The 9,985-nt window shown below is 53.6% G+C and overlaps 1 protein-coding gene and 1 long non-coding RNA gene across 2 annotated transcripts in view; one reads left to right on the plus strand and one right to left on the minus strand.

The window, feature by feature from the left end:
* Positions 1–1,480, minus strand: part of TBX5 (T-box transcription factor 5) — a 44,027-nt gene extending 42,547 nt beyond the window's left edge. The window contains exon 1 of the mRNA XM_054220081.1: positions 1,384–1,480. The gene's annotated coding sequence lies outside the window, so the exon portion shown is untranslated. The remainder of the gene's footprint in view (positions 1–1,383) is intronic.
* Positions 450–7,635, plus strand: LOC128917305 (uncharacterized). The gene is made up of 4 exons (XR_008469247.1): positions 450–573; positions 2,670–2,783; positions 6,453–6,533; positions 7,442–7,635. It is a non-coding gene; the product is annotated as an uncharacterized LOC128917305 (long non-coding RNA).
* Positions 7,636–9,985: the final 2,350 nt, after the last annotated feature.

The following is a 9,985-nucleotide window of genomic DNA, read 5'->3' on the forward strand; positions in this document are numbered from 1 at the left end:
GAGGCATCCAGGAACCTTCCCCCCCCGCCCCATCCTCTTCCTCACCCCTCGCACGCAGCGCTGCCTGCCCGCCCCACGGCCGAGGGCCGCAGCCCCCCGGAGCTCTTTGCCGTGCTCAAATAATCAAACCGTCAGCGAGGAGCGAGGATGGCGGGGGGGGGGGTTATCTGCATCTTCCTTCGCTCCCTTTTTCTTTTCTTTCTTTTTTTTTTTTTTTTTTTTAATGTATTATTTGGAGGGTAAAGTTGAATAGGTCAGCGCAGGGTAAACAGCCTCCCTGTCGCATTCTGCAGGCTGAAGAGAACCAGATTGGCGAGGCGGATTTTTGATAAGACTCGGAATAAATGGCATGGTTTAGATCTGCTCTGCCCACCCTCCTCCTCCTCCTGGCCCCCACCCTCTTCTTCTCGGTGTTGTGTCCCCATTCCGCCCCCCCCCCCCCCCCCCCCGCCAAATCCTTCACTCGTTTTCTGCCTTCTGGGGCATTTCTTTTGCATTTCTTTTGCAATTTCGTGGAAGTTTTCAGCAAACCCACCCGGGCGCGATAACACCGGAGCCCTCGGAAAGTTTGAGGTGAGGAAGGGAAAAGCCTGGGGCTGAGCGGCTATTGGGGAGGGAAGGGTGGGAAAGGGGGGGATATGGGTGGGATGGGTGTCGTTTGGCATCAACCAAACCCCCTCCATGTGCACGCCAGTCCCGAAAGCTACTTGTGAAGAAACAGCCAACAGTAAACGCTTCGCAAATAAGAATAATAAAATAACTGCACTTGTAGCCGCAGAGAATAAACCAGAGAACGCTACTTAAACAAACAGAACAAAGCTTGGCCCGTATTTCATTATTTTTAGAGGGGAAAGGAGCCGTGGAGCTTTTCCAAACACAAACAAACGAGAGAGGAAAACCCCCCGCATGCCCCCGGGGGAAGGCGGGCGGCGGGAGCGGCCCCGGGCCTTGGGGCGAGCGGGCACCGGGCGGCACTCGCCAAGCCTTTCCCATCGCTCGGGAGCTGCTCTGGAAGGTGCGAATCGGGGGAGGAAAGAAGGAAAAAAAAAAAACAAAAAAAAAAAAAGGGGGGGGGAGGAAGTAGAATAAAAATAAAGCAGGCGATCTGCCGGGAAGCCGGGGAAGGAGTGCCCGGCCGCCCCGCACGTGTGCTGGGGAGCACCTTCCCCGGGCATCCAGCTCCTCTAAAAGAAGAGGGTTTTCTCTTAAAATTGAAAAACAAAAAAATAAAGGAAAGCAGCGAGGAGAAAGGTTTCTCGCTGCTGCTAGCGAGAGAGAACACGGGCTTCCCTCCCCTCGCCGGAAAGAAAGGCAAAAGTGAAAATCCCTGAAGTTTGTTAAAGAGCGAACCCGAGCACGGCCGCTGCCTGGGAAAGCACTCACCTCTCCAGTGCCAAACTAGCTCCCAAACACCTTGAAGACAAGTTGAAAACGATGCAAATAAATCGAATTTATTTCCGTCTGCAGGTTGGGGAAGGGGTTGGGGAGGGGGAGAAGAAGGAGAAAAAAAAAAAAAAAAAAGGACCAAGTCCAGGCTCTCTAGGACTGTAATGTCAAGGCGAAGGAGCCTTCCAGCTAGAAGCCGATTTGTGGTCTCAGACAAATTAAATATTACTGTTTATTACCAGCCATACTCCAATAAAATAAAGAGAGTTCAAGGCGATAGCTGCTATCTCACGAGCTTTGCTCCTATAGGACACGGAGACGTCACCAACCACGCAACTGGCCTATTCTGTCATGGTTGACTGCAGCAGTAATGGAAGGTTAATTTGTATTATTCTCCTCTTTTTAAAGCCCTATCAGTGAGATTCCTGCTTTAACCCCCACCCAAAAAAAAAAAAAAAAGAAAAAAAGAAATCCATTCGGTCTAATACAAAATACAGCGAGGCTGCGTGTGTGCAACCTCTATGTACAGATGCGTGTGTCTATATACACATAAATATATATATTCACACGCCGAGACACACAACACACATGTATATAGGCGGGTGTGAGGGAGTATATATCACATATGAGTGCGTATCACCCAGGCAGGCAAGGAGTAGCTGGAAGCTCCAGGAAAACCCACTTTTTCTCGGGAATGAAAAGGGGGAAACCGGTAGCAAAGCTCCCGCTTCACCAGGAGCAGCGCAGTTAATCCAACGGTATTGGCATTGTTCAGCTTAATTTACTTTTATTTTTAAAAAAATAATGCTATTAGAGCGAGGAAACTTGTCGAATGCTGAGGCGCCTCTGGAAGCAAGCACGCTGGGCTATATATAGTAAATGATAACCTGGTTATTTGCACTAATTCAAGTGTGCTTCGGGAACCAATTATTTGCTCTGATAAAAAAAAAAAAAAAGAAAAAAAGTAGTAAATCGAGGCGATTATTTGCCAAATGAGATTGACAAGGGAACTTAAAAAAAAAAACCAAAACAAAACAAAAAAAAACACCAAAAAAAAAAAACCAAACAACCAAACCCACCCCAAATCCCCCAAATCCCTCCAAGTGCAGCCGGTGGCTGCAAAGGAGCCGCTGGCCCTTCCCCGCGTCCCCGGTTCTCCCTCAACCTGGAGGGATTTCGGGATGCGCTCGCGGGCGCTGCAGAAAGATTTCACAAACACACACAAAAAAAAGAAAAAAGGAAAAAAAAAAAAAAAGATGCTAAATAGTTGTTTCCTCCAACAGAAAAAGAGAGGAGGAGGAAGAGGAGGAGGAGGAGGAGAAATAGGGAGAGAGAAAATAAAGAGCAACACCTAAGGAAGAGCAAGAAGTTCCTGCAAGGGCTGGACACTGCAGACGGTGAGTGTTCCCAGGCAGGGACCCCCAGCCCTGCGCCGGCCGAGAGGGCTGCAGGCACCTTCCCCTCCCGGCCGGCAAAATCCTGCCTGGATTTACCCGGTTTCCCCAGGCTGAGCCCTCCCCACCGCCTCCAGGCTCTGGGGACACCCAGGGGAAGCCAGGCCCTTAGCGAAAAGCACCAGGAAAAAAATAAAAAAATAATAATTTAAAAAAAGAAAAAAAGTGGGGTTGGGGAGGAACCCCCCCTTGTCCCAGTACAGCGCTGGATCCGGCCACGCTCCTCAAATCGGCGTCGCGCCCACCCCCCCCAAATAACCGGGATGGGGGGAAAAAATTCCAGGGAGGATGACGATGGTGCACTTTGCATCACCTTCTCCTGCGGGGAGCCAGGCTGGCACTGACTGGCCGGAGCTGCTGGCGCTGCCACGGCAGGGTAGGACCTTCCTGCCGACGCCTTACCCCAAATCCGAAATAAAAGCCTCCCCCTGCACCCGACCCCCACCATCCCAGTGCCCCCTGAAGTTCCCCCCCGCCCCCCGGGTGAAGCGCTTCCCCCGGCTCCGGGAACCGCTGGCTGGGAACCAGCCGAGCCCGGGAGCGCCGGGATCCTGCTGATGCTGGACCCTAAAACCCCCCCGGCACCGGGGAAAGAGAGCCGGTAGAAAGCCAGCACACCTATCTATATGCATATATATACATATATATATATACATATAAAAAAGTATAGGTGTCCATGCATATATAAGCCTGGAAAGACACACACGCCCAGTTCGCAAACACACATACAACGCCTTGTCCTTCCCCAAGCGTTTAAATAAATTTTATATCAGTAAGCCGAACGCGCAACGTAAACGCATGAAATATCGAGCCACGCGTGCAAGCTATATGCCTATTTGTGCACGTATATATGCACAGACACACGCAAAACCGTAGGTGCGTGGGTTTGCGGGGGATGAGGTCGTTACGCAGCCCCGCACCACAGCGTTTATGCAAGTGCAAGCCCCCCCCTGCCCCGTCCCTCAGCCCTACGAGGGAATATTTACATTTCACCTATGGTTTCCACCCAGGTTTTGGGTGCCCGCAAGCATCCCTCTTGCCCCCCACCCCCCGCACAAACTCAAGGCGAGGGTGCGCAAATCTGCGCGCACCTCAAACCCCCGGCGAGTGGATTAATGTGCGCCTATACACCGTAGTCCAAAAAAAATAATAAAAAAATATATATATGTATATATATAAGCTCCCGCATGCATAGAATTACCAGAGCGCCCATCAGCAGCCAGGGGCCCAAACACCCACACCGCGGGCACTTACCTACGTGGGTGTGGGGGTGCGTGGCTGGGCAGAGGGGGGGTCCCGAGCCCCCTGCAGCCCCCCCCGCCCTCCCCCGGGCTCGATCCCTGTCGCTCAGCTCCTCGCCGCGGTCGGGAGCGCAGGATCAGGCCCGGGCCTCGCCGCCCATCGCGGGGGCCTCAGGCCGCCGGGAGCCCCCGTTTTTGGGGACGGCATGGCCGGAGCCCCGCGCAGCCCCTCTGCCCTGGGTGTCACTCGCCCTGGAGGTTTCTCCTCTCGGATTTTACCCTGGAGAGGTGGAGGAAAGAGGGGGGTGGGGGGTGGGGGGTGGCCGGGGTGCTGGCTTGCAGTGGGGTCGAGGTGTCAGCAGTAAGAAATAGTGCCGAGCATGAACTCACTCTCCCCCCACACACACACACCCCTCCCCACGCACACCCTTTAAAATCACTTCTTGAGGCGGATTAACCAAATCGAAAAACCTTTTGCGTTGTGCCCGCAGCCGGCGGCTCCGGGGACGGGGCACCGCCGGCCGCCCCCGGCTTGGAAAACACCGAGACTTCGGCATTTTGGACTTTCTAACTCTCTCTCTTTTTTTTTTTTTTTTTTATTATTTTTTTTCCCCACAGATATTTAGCTCTCCCATAGCAGAGATTTTTTTTTGTTTTCTCCCCCCTTCTATTTTCAGTTAATTTACATCCCCTCTCCGACCACTTCTCCCTTCTTTTATTGCTAACTCCCTTTTGTTGGCCGCACACCCGCTTTTCTCCCACCTGGGAGAAAACAAGTATTTAAAATAATCGTCCCCTCTGGAAGCATTTTGGTCCATTCACTCCCTCCCCCCTGCCCCCCAAATTACTAGAGCAGTCACTGACCGCATTAATTCGAGGGTTTATCAGCGAAATGTGTCTGTATTTCTCCTCGTGTCAGTATTTCCATTACAAAACCCTGCATTTAGCGGGCTAGAATTTGTATGCTTAGACGACCCTTCGGGGGTAGATACATGGCTCGAGCTTTTTATTTTTCGCAATTACAGGTGAACAGCCTTTTTCTTTTAAAGTTTGTGGTTTCGGATCCTTTTTCTTTTTTCTTTTTTTTTTCCCGCCCTTCTGGCTACTTCAGGAAAAAAAAAAAAAACCAACCCAACTTTGCAATTAAAAACCGTTTTCCCCCACCCCTCCCTTCAGCCCAATAATTTCCCAGGCGAACTCCCAGCTTTAAAACGGTGAGGAAAATGAAAAATAAGCAGCCGGGCAGAGGCAGGGCTGCAGCCCCGCGTGGCGCGGGGTAGGGAGGGGACATCGCTGTCCCTCGGAGCCTCCCACGCGTGCCCGGGGGATGGGGGTCCCTTTTTGTCCCAGATAACAACCGGGGAAGGGGTGAGAGGGTCCCAAAATCAAGCTAGGAACATCCCTGGAGCAAAGAGGGACCTATCCCCTCTCCGCTCTCTGCCTCCAAAAAGGCATCTCCCCAGGAATTCAGTGCAGCCCCGGGGAGCAGGGGGTCGCCCCCCCCCCCCCCCCCGATTTTCCCGTGGGCACAGGGGCAAGGGGGAATTAGGCTGCGTTTCTCTTTTTCCCTCCTCTCAGGGAGGACTCCGGGGATTTTTTTTTTTGGCACAGGGTGCCCACGGGGATCCCCCTCCCCGCCCGGATCGATGGCTGATGCTCCCGATGGCGGGGTGGGGGGTTGCGCGTTATCGATGCCAGAATAGAAAGGCTAATCCGCTCTTCGCCAAACAGGGTGTCAATCAGGGCGTTATCTCGGCCCGAAGGAGAAAATAAAAGCAGATAAGGCCTTCGCTCTCGCCCTGGGAAGAAAGCTAATGGGGGCAACAGGGGGAAAGTCCTCAGCCGTCCCCCCGCGCCCCCCCGTGCCTTTCCCTGAAAGTGATCTTGCAATGACCTTGAAGGGAGAGCTGGGGGGCGGGATGGACCGGGGGTGGGGTGGGGAGAGGAGCCCGAACTGCAAGGCTTTGAATCAGTGGCTGAAAAAAAGGCCACACAAGCGACACCTGTATTAGTTCTTTCCTTCCCCCCCCAACTCCCGACCCCCCCCCCCCCCCCCAGCACCGGGCAGGACCGACCCGCGGCCCCGCTTGTGCCCCGGCTGCCCCCGGGAGACAAGAGGGGGTGGCCGGAGGCACCCACACAGCTCTCCAGCTCTCCCTCATCCCTGCAAACCTTCTTCCTCCCTTTCCTTCCAACTCGTTTTTCTTTCTCTCTTTCCCCCTTCCCAACCCATCCTGCCTTTTTCCTTCCTTTTCCCCCGTTTCTCTCCCATTTTCTCACTCCCGTTCCCTCTCTTTCCCCTGCCCCAAATAACGCAGAGGCAAAGCGCAGCCCGTCTGTAACCACAATATTATTCCTCTGTTTTCCACAGGACACCCACAAATTTCGGGAGCCGCAGAAGCTCCCAGGGAGGCGGGGTACCGCTCCGCGGACGGGAACCGCGTTAACCCCGGTTCGTGCGGGTGTCACAGGCATCCTAAAATCCACCTTTTATCCTCGCGGGGAAAATACAGATTCTGGGAATCACCTAAACAGCGCCTGAAACGGTTTTTTTGTTGCCTTTAAAAAATATTCAGTGCAAAGAAAACATTCACAGGAGGAAAAGAAAAGGAAAAAAAAAAAAAGAACATTTTTCCCCCCTTTAGAGACTTGTGCCACAGTTGGAAGAGGCCGCAAGCTGTCCATTTTAGGGCCCGGTGCGCTGCGCGGCCGCGGATGGCTCCGCGGCAACCAACGCAGAAGAGAAAATCGGTTTCCGAGAGGCAGAGACCCATGGGTGTGTGTCGGGGGGGAAACCAGCGGTATTTGCGCGCGTTGGGCCTCAGCCGTGTCCTGCTGCCTCCAAATTTTGGGGGTTGCAGGTAGCTTTAGCGGAGAGGTTTTTTCCACGCAAACAGAGGTGGGGAACGGGGCTGAGGGTTTGGGTGCGGGGAGATGCTGGTGTTGGCAACTCGATTTGGTGAACCCGATTTATCGATACCTCGCTGTAGATTTATACTTATTCCACTTATTCCGCTTATATTAAGCGTTCGCGCTGGCTACGTGCTCGTCTGTTTTGATCTGGGCGGAGAAGTGGTCGCGGGCACAGAAAATCCCTTTTTTTTTTTTTTCCACGCTTTTGAGAAATTCCGAGCTCATTTCGTGCCTGGTCGGTTTTGGTTTTTTGGTTTGTTTGGTTTTTTTTTTTTGAGTGGGGGGGGACACGACAAACCTGCGTGTTACCTGCTGCGGTGGGTGTCTGCAGGCTGCCAGCACAGGGGGCTGGGGGTTAATGCTTTTGCGAGCGCGTTTTGGGTACTGTACGCTTGGAAATCGTTCATGTCCAACGAATAATTTTTTTTTACTTTTTTTTTTTCTTAGGGGAAAATAAAGCGCTGAAATCTCCGCTCAAAACTCTCCCTCCTCCACCGCGGAGCCCGGGCGGTACCTGCGGAGCCGAATCCAGTTCCCCCCTCCGGCTGCCGGGCTCAGGAGCCGCCAACCTCCCTGCTCCGGGGGCCGAAGTAGCCGCCGTTCAGGACAATGCCTATTTTTCTGTCATTAATAACTCGTTTCTTTACGCCCCCCCCCCCCAAAAAAAAAAAAAAAAAAAAAGAAAAATCTCGTTTGGATCCAAGATTGTTTTTTATGATTCGGTCGGACAAGACGGAACATATGTTAGTTTAAGCAGGTTCATGAAATAGCTGTAAATCAAATAAAGTTTACGAGTTTAGCAGGAAATACTGAAAAGATGAATAAAAAAAAAAAAAAAACCACACTCCGCCGAGGCAGAGACCAGCAGGCGAAAATAGTTGGTGGAGTTTTGTCCTGCTCTGTGTTTCTCTCTGTTCTCTTGTGCATCTTGGCGATTAAAGGCCTCAAGACCCCGTGTTGGCGCCAAGTGGCATGTTATTAATCAGTTATCCCTAGGTTCAGTCCACATAAGAGAGAAATTTAATCACCAGAAACCAGACCCGACATAAAAGAGAAATCTAAAATCAATTCCCGCCCGTCGTACCCGTCCCCCCCCTCCCCTTCCCCACCTCCGAAGCGATCAGAACGAGCAGAAGCAATCAAGACCTCGCTCCTTTCTCCCTCTTAATTGCGGCGGGAGAATTGCAAACTTCTCCCAGCTTTACCCCGAAGAACATTTGGAAAGAAAAAAAAATAAATTTAAAAAATAAAGGAAAAAAAAAAAGACACATACACCAAACCCCAAGGACCCGCCACCAGAGCGCAACAAGTTTGTCCTTGATCTTGCTATAAAAACGTGATGGGGGAGAAATATCCCAGGCGGAGCCTTTTATAATGGAAAGGGGGGTGGGGTGGGGGAGTGGGGAAAAATCACATTTATCGCTGTTAAAATGATCTTTGAAGGCTCTCAGGGTCCCCCCCACCCCAGATGCCGGTCGGGGTATCCAGCCTCCCGGCCTTTGCCTCTTTCCCCCAGCCCAGGTTCCACTCGGAGGGGGGGGTGTCTCTCCCAAAAAGGGGGTGTGTGTGTCCCCTACGGGAGCTGAGACCTTCCTTCGTACCCCCCCCCCACCTTTCCTCCAAGGCATTTTGGGTGGGAATGCCCAGGTTTGGGTTAGGCCGCGTGGGCAGGAGCAGGAATCCTTGGCCCTTCTCGTTGTCCCCGTGTCAGGGCAGCCGGGGAAGGTCCCCGCCTTCGGGAAGGGCCCGGAGGTGACAGCGGGGGACCAAAACATCCTATTCCTCCCCAAAAAACCTGCTTGAAACCGCGGGGAAAGCGGAGGGCAGCCGCGGGAGGCACCGGGGCTCGGACCCGCAGCTTCCACGCGTGTTTTGCGTGGGAGTAACCCCCCCACACACGCCGGGTTTCCTCCCGTGTGCTGGGCACAGCTTGGGGTGGGGGGACGAGGGGGGTGTCACCGTTGTCCCTCGGCTGCGCCTCAGAGCCGTGAAGGGCACACGGGGGAGAGGCGGGCGGTCGCCCCGGGGCTATATTTGGAAAAGAATTTGGAAACCCTTCCAGCAAATCTGTGCGAAAGGTACCGGCCCGGTGGGAGAGGCTGCCCCCGGGGGCTGCCCCTTCCCCTGAGCAACCCCCCCCCTCCTCTCCCCCGGGGTCGCCCCGGTGGCAGCACCCTGCTGCCCTGCTCCGCTCCCGCGTGTTTAATCCTCGAACGAGAAACGACGCAAGAAAAACTCTGGGGCAAACCTTTGCCTGCCCAAGCCCGGAGAGAAGCACTTCACCCCGGTCTGTCCCCCGGTCTGTCCCCCCCCCTCCCCGCGTCTATCTGGGGGGCAACAGACACTCAGCCCTTGGCACGACAGCCAAAGTTTAGCAAACACCCCAATCCCGCGTGGGTTAAGGCTTCGTAGAAAGGATCTAACATTGTGCCAGCCAAATTTGCTTGTTTTGCCTTAAAAAAAAAAAAAATAGCGGGGGAGGGGGGTCCTGTGGACCTTGGCGGGGGGTGAGGGAGAGCCGCCGCCTCTCCGCGCTGCTCCCATCCCGAGGTCCCACCTGAGCAAACCTGCTTGGGGTGTTTTAGCGAAAAACGTAGTTTTCTGGGCGTTTTTCTCTCCACTAACACCCTTCCCCCCCCAAAAAAAAACTAGAAAGCACTGATTTGATTTGGGTTGCCTAATGGTTTTGGGGTTTCCCCCCCCCCCCCGGCTCCACGCTCTATCTGATCGTTTTCCTACAGCCCAAAGAGACTGGAAACCACAGAGAAAATAATCAAAGTGCAGCATGTTTTCCCACAGTGGGAATGCATGTTAGCACTCTCTCCACGTCTTGATCCTCTGTTTGTGTGGGGGTATCCATACGGAGATGGGTTCAGGGCGGATCCTACACAGATGCAGAACGCCTTTGGTGTGTCCAGACAACACCCGGACCCACGGACGTGGGGTCCCCACGGCCTCGGGGGTGCAGCTATAGGTGAGGAGAGCTGCGTG

This window comes from Rissa tridactyla, chromosome 13 (assembly GCF_028500815.1).
Source record: "Rissa tridactyla isolate bRisTri1 chromosome 13, bRisTri1.patW.cur.20221130, whole genome shotgun sequence".
Lineage (NCBI taxonomy): Eukaryota > Metazoa > Chordata > Aves > Charadriiformes > Laridae > Rissa > Rissa tridactyla.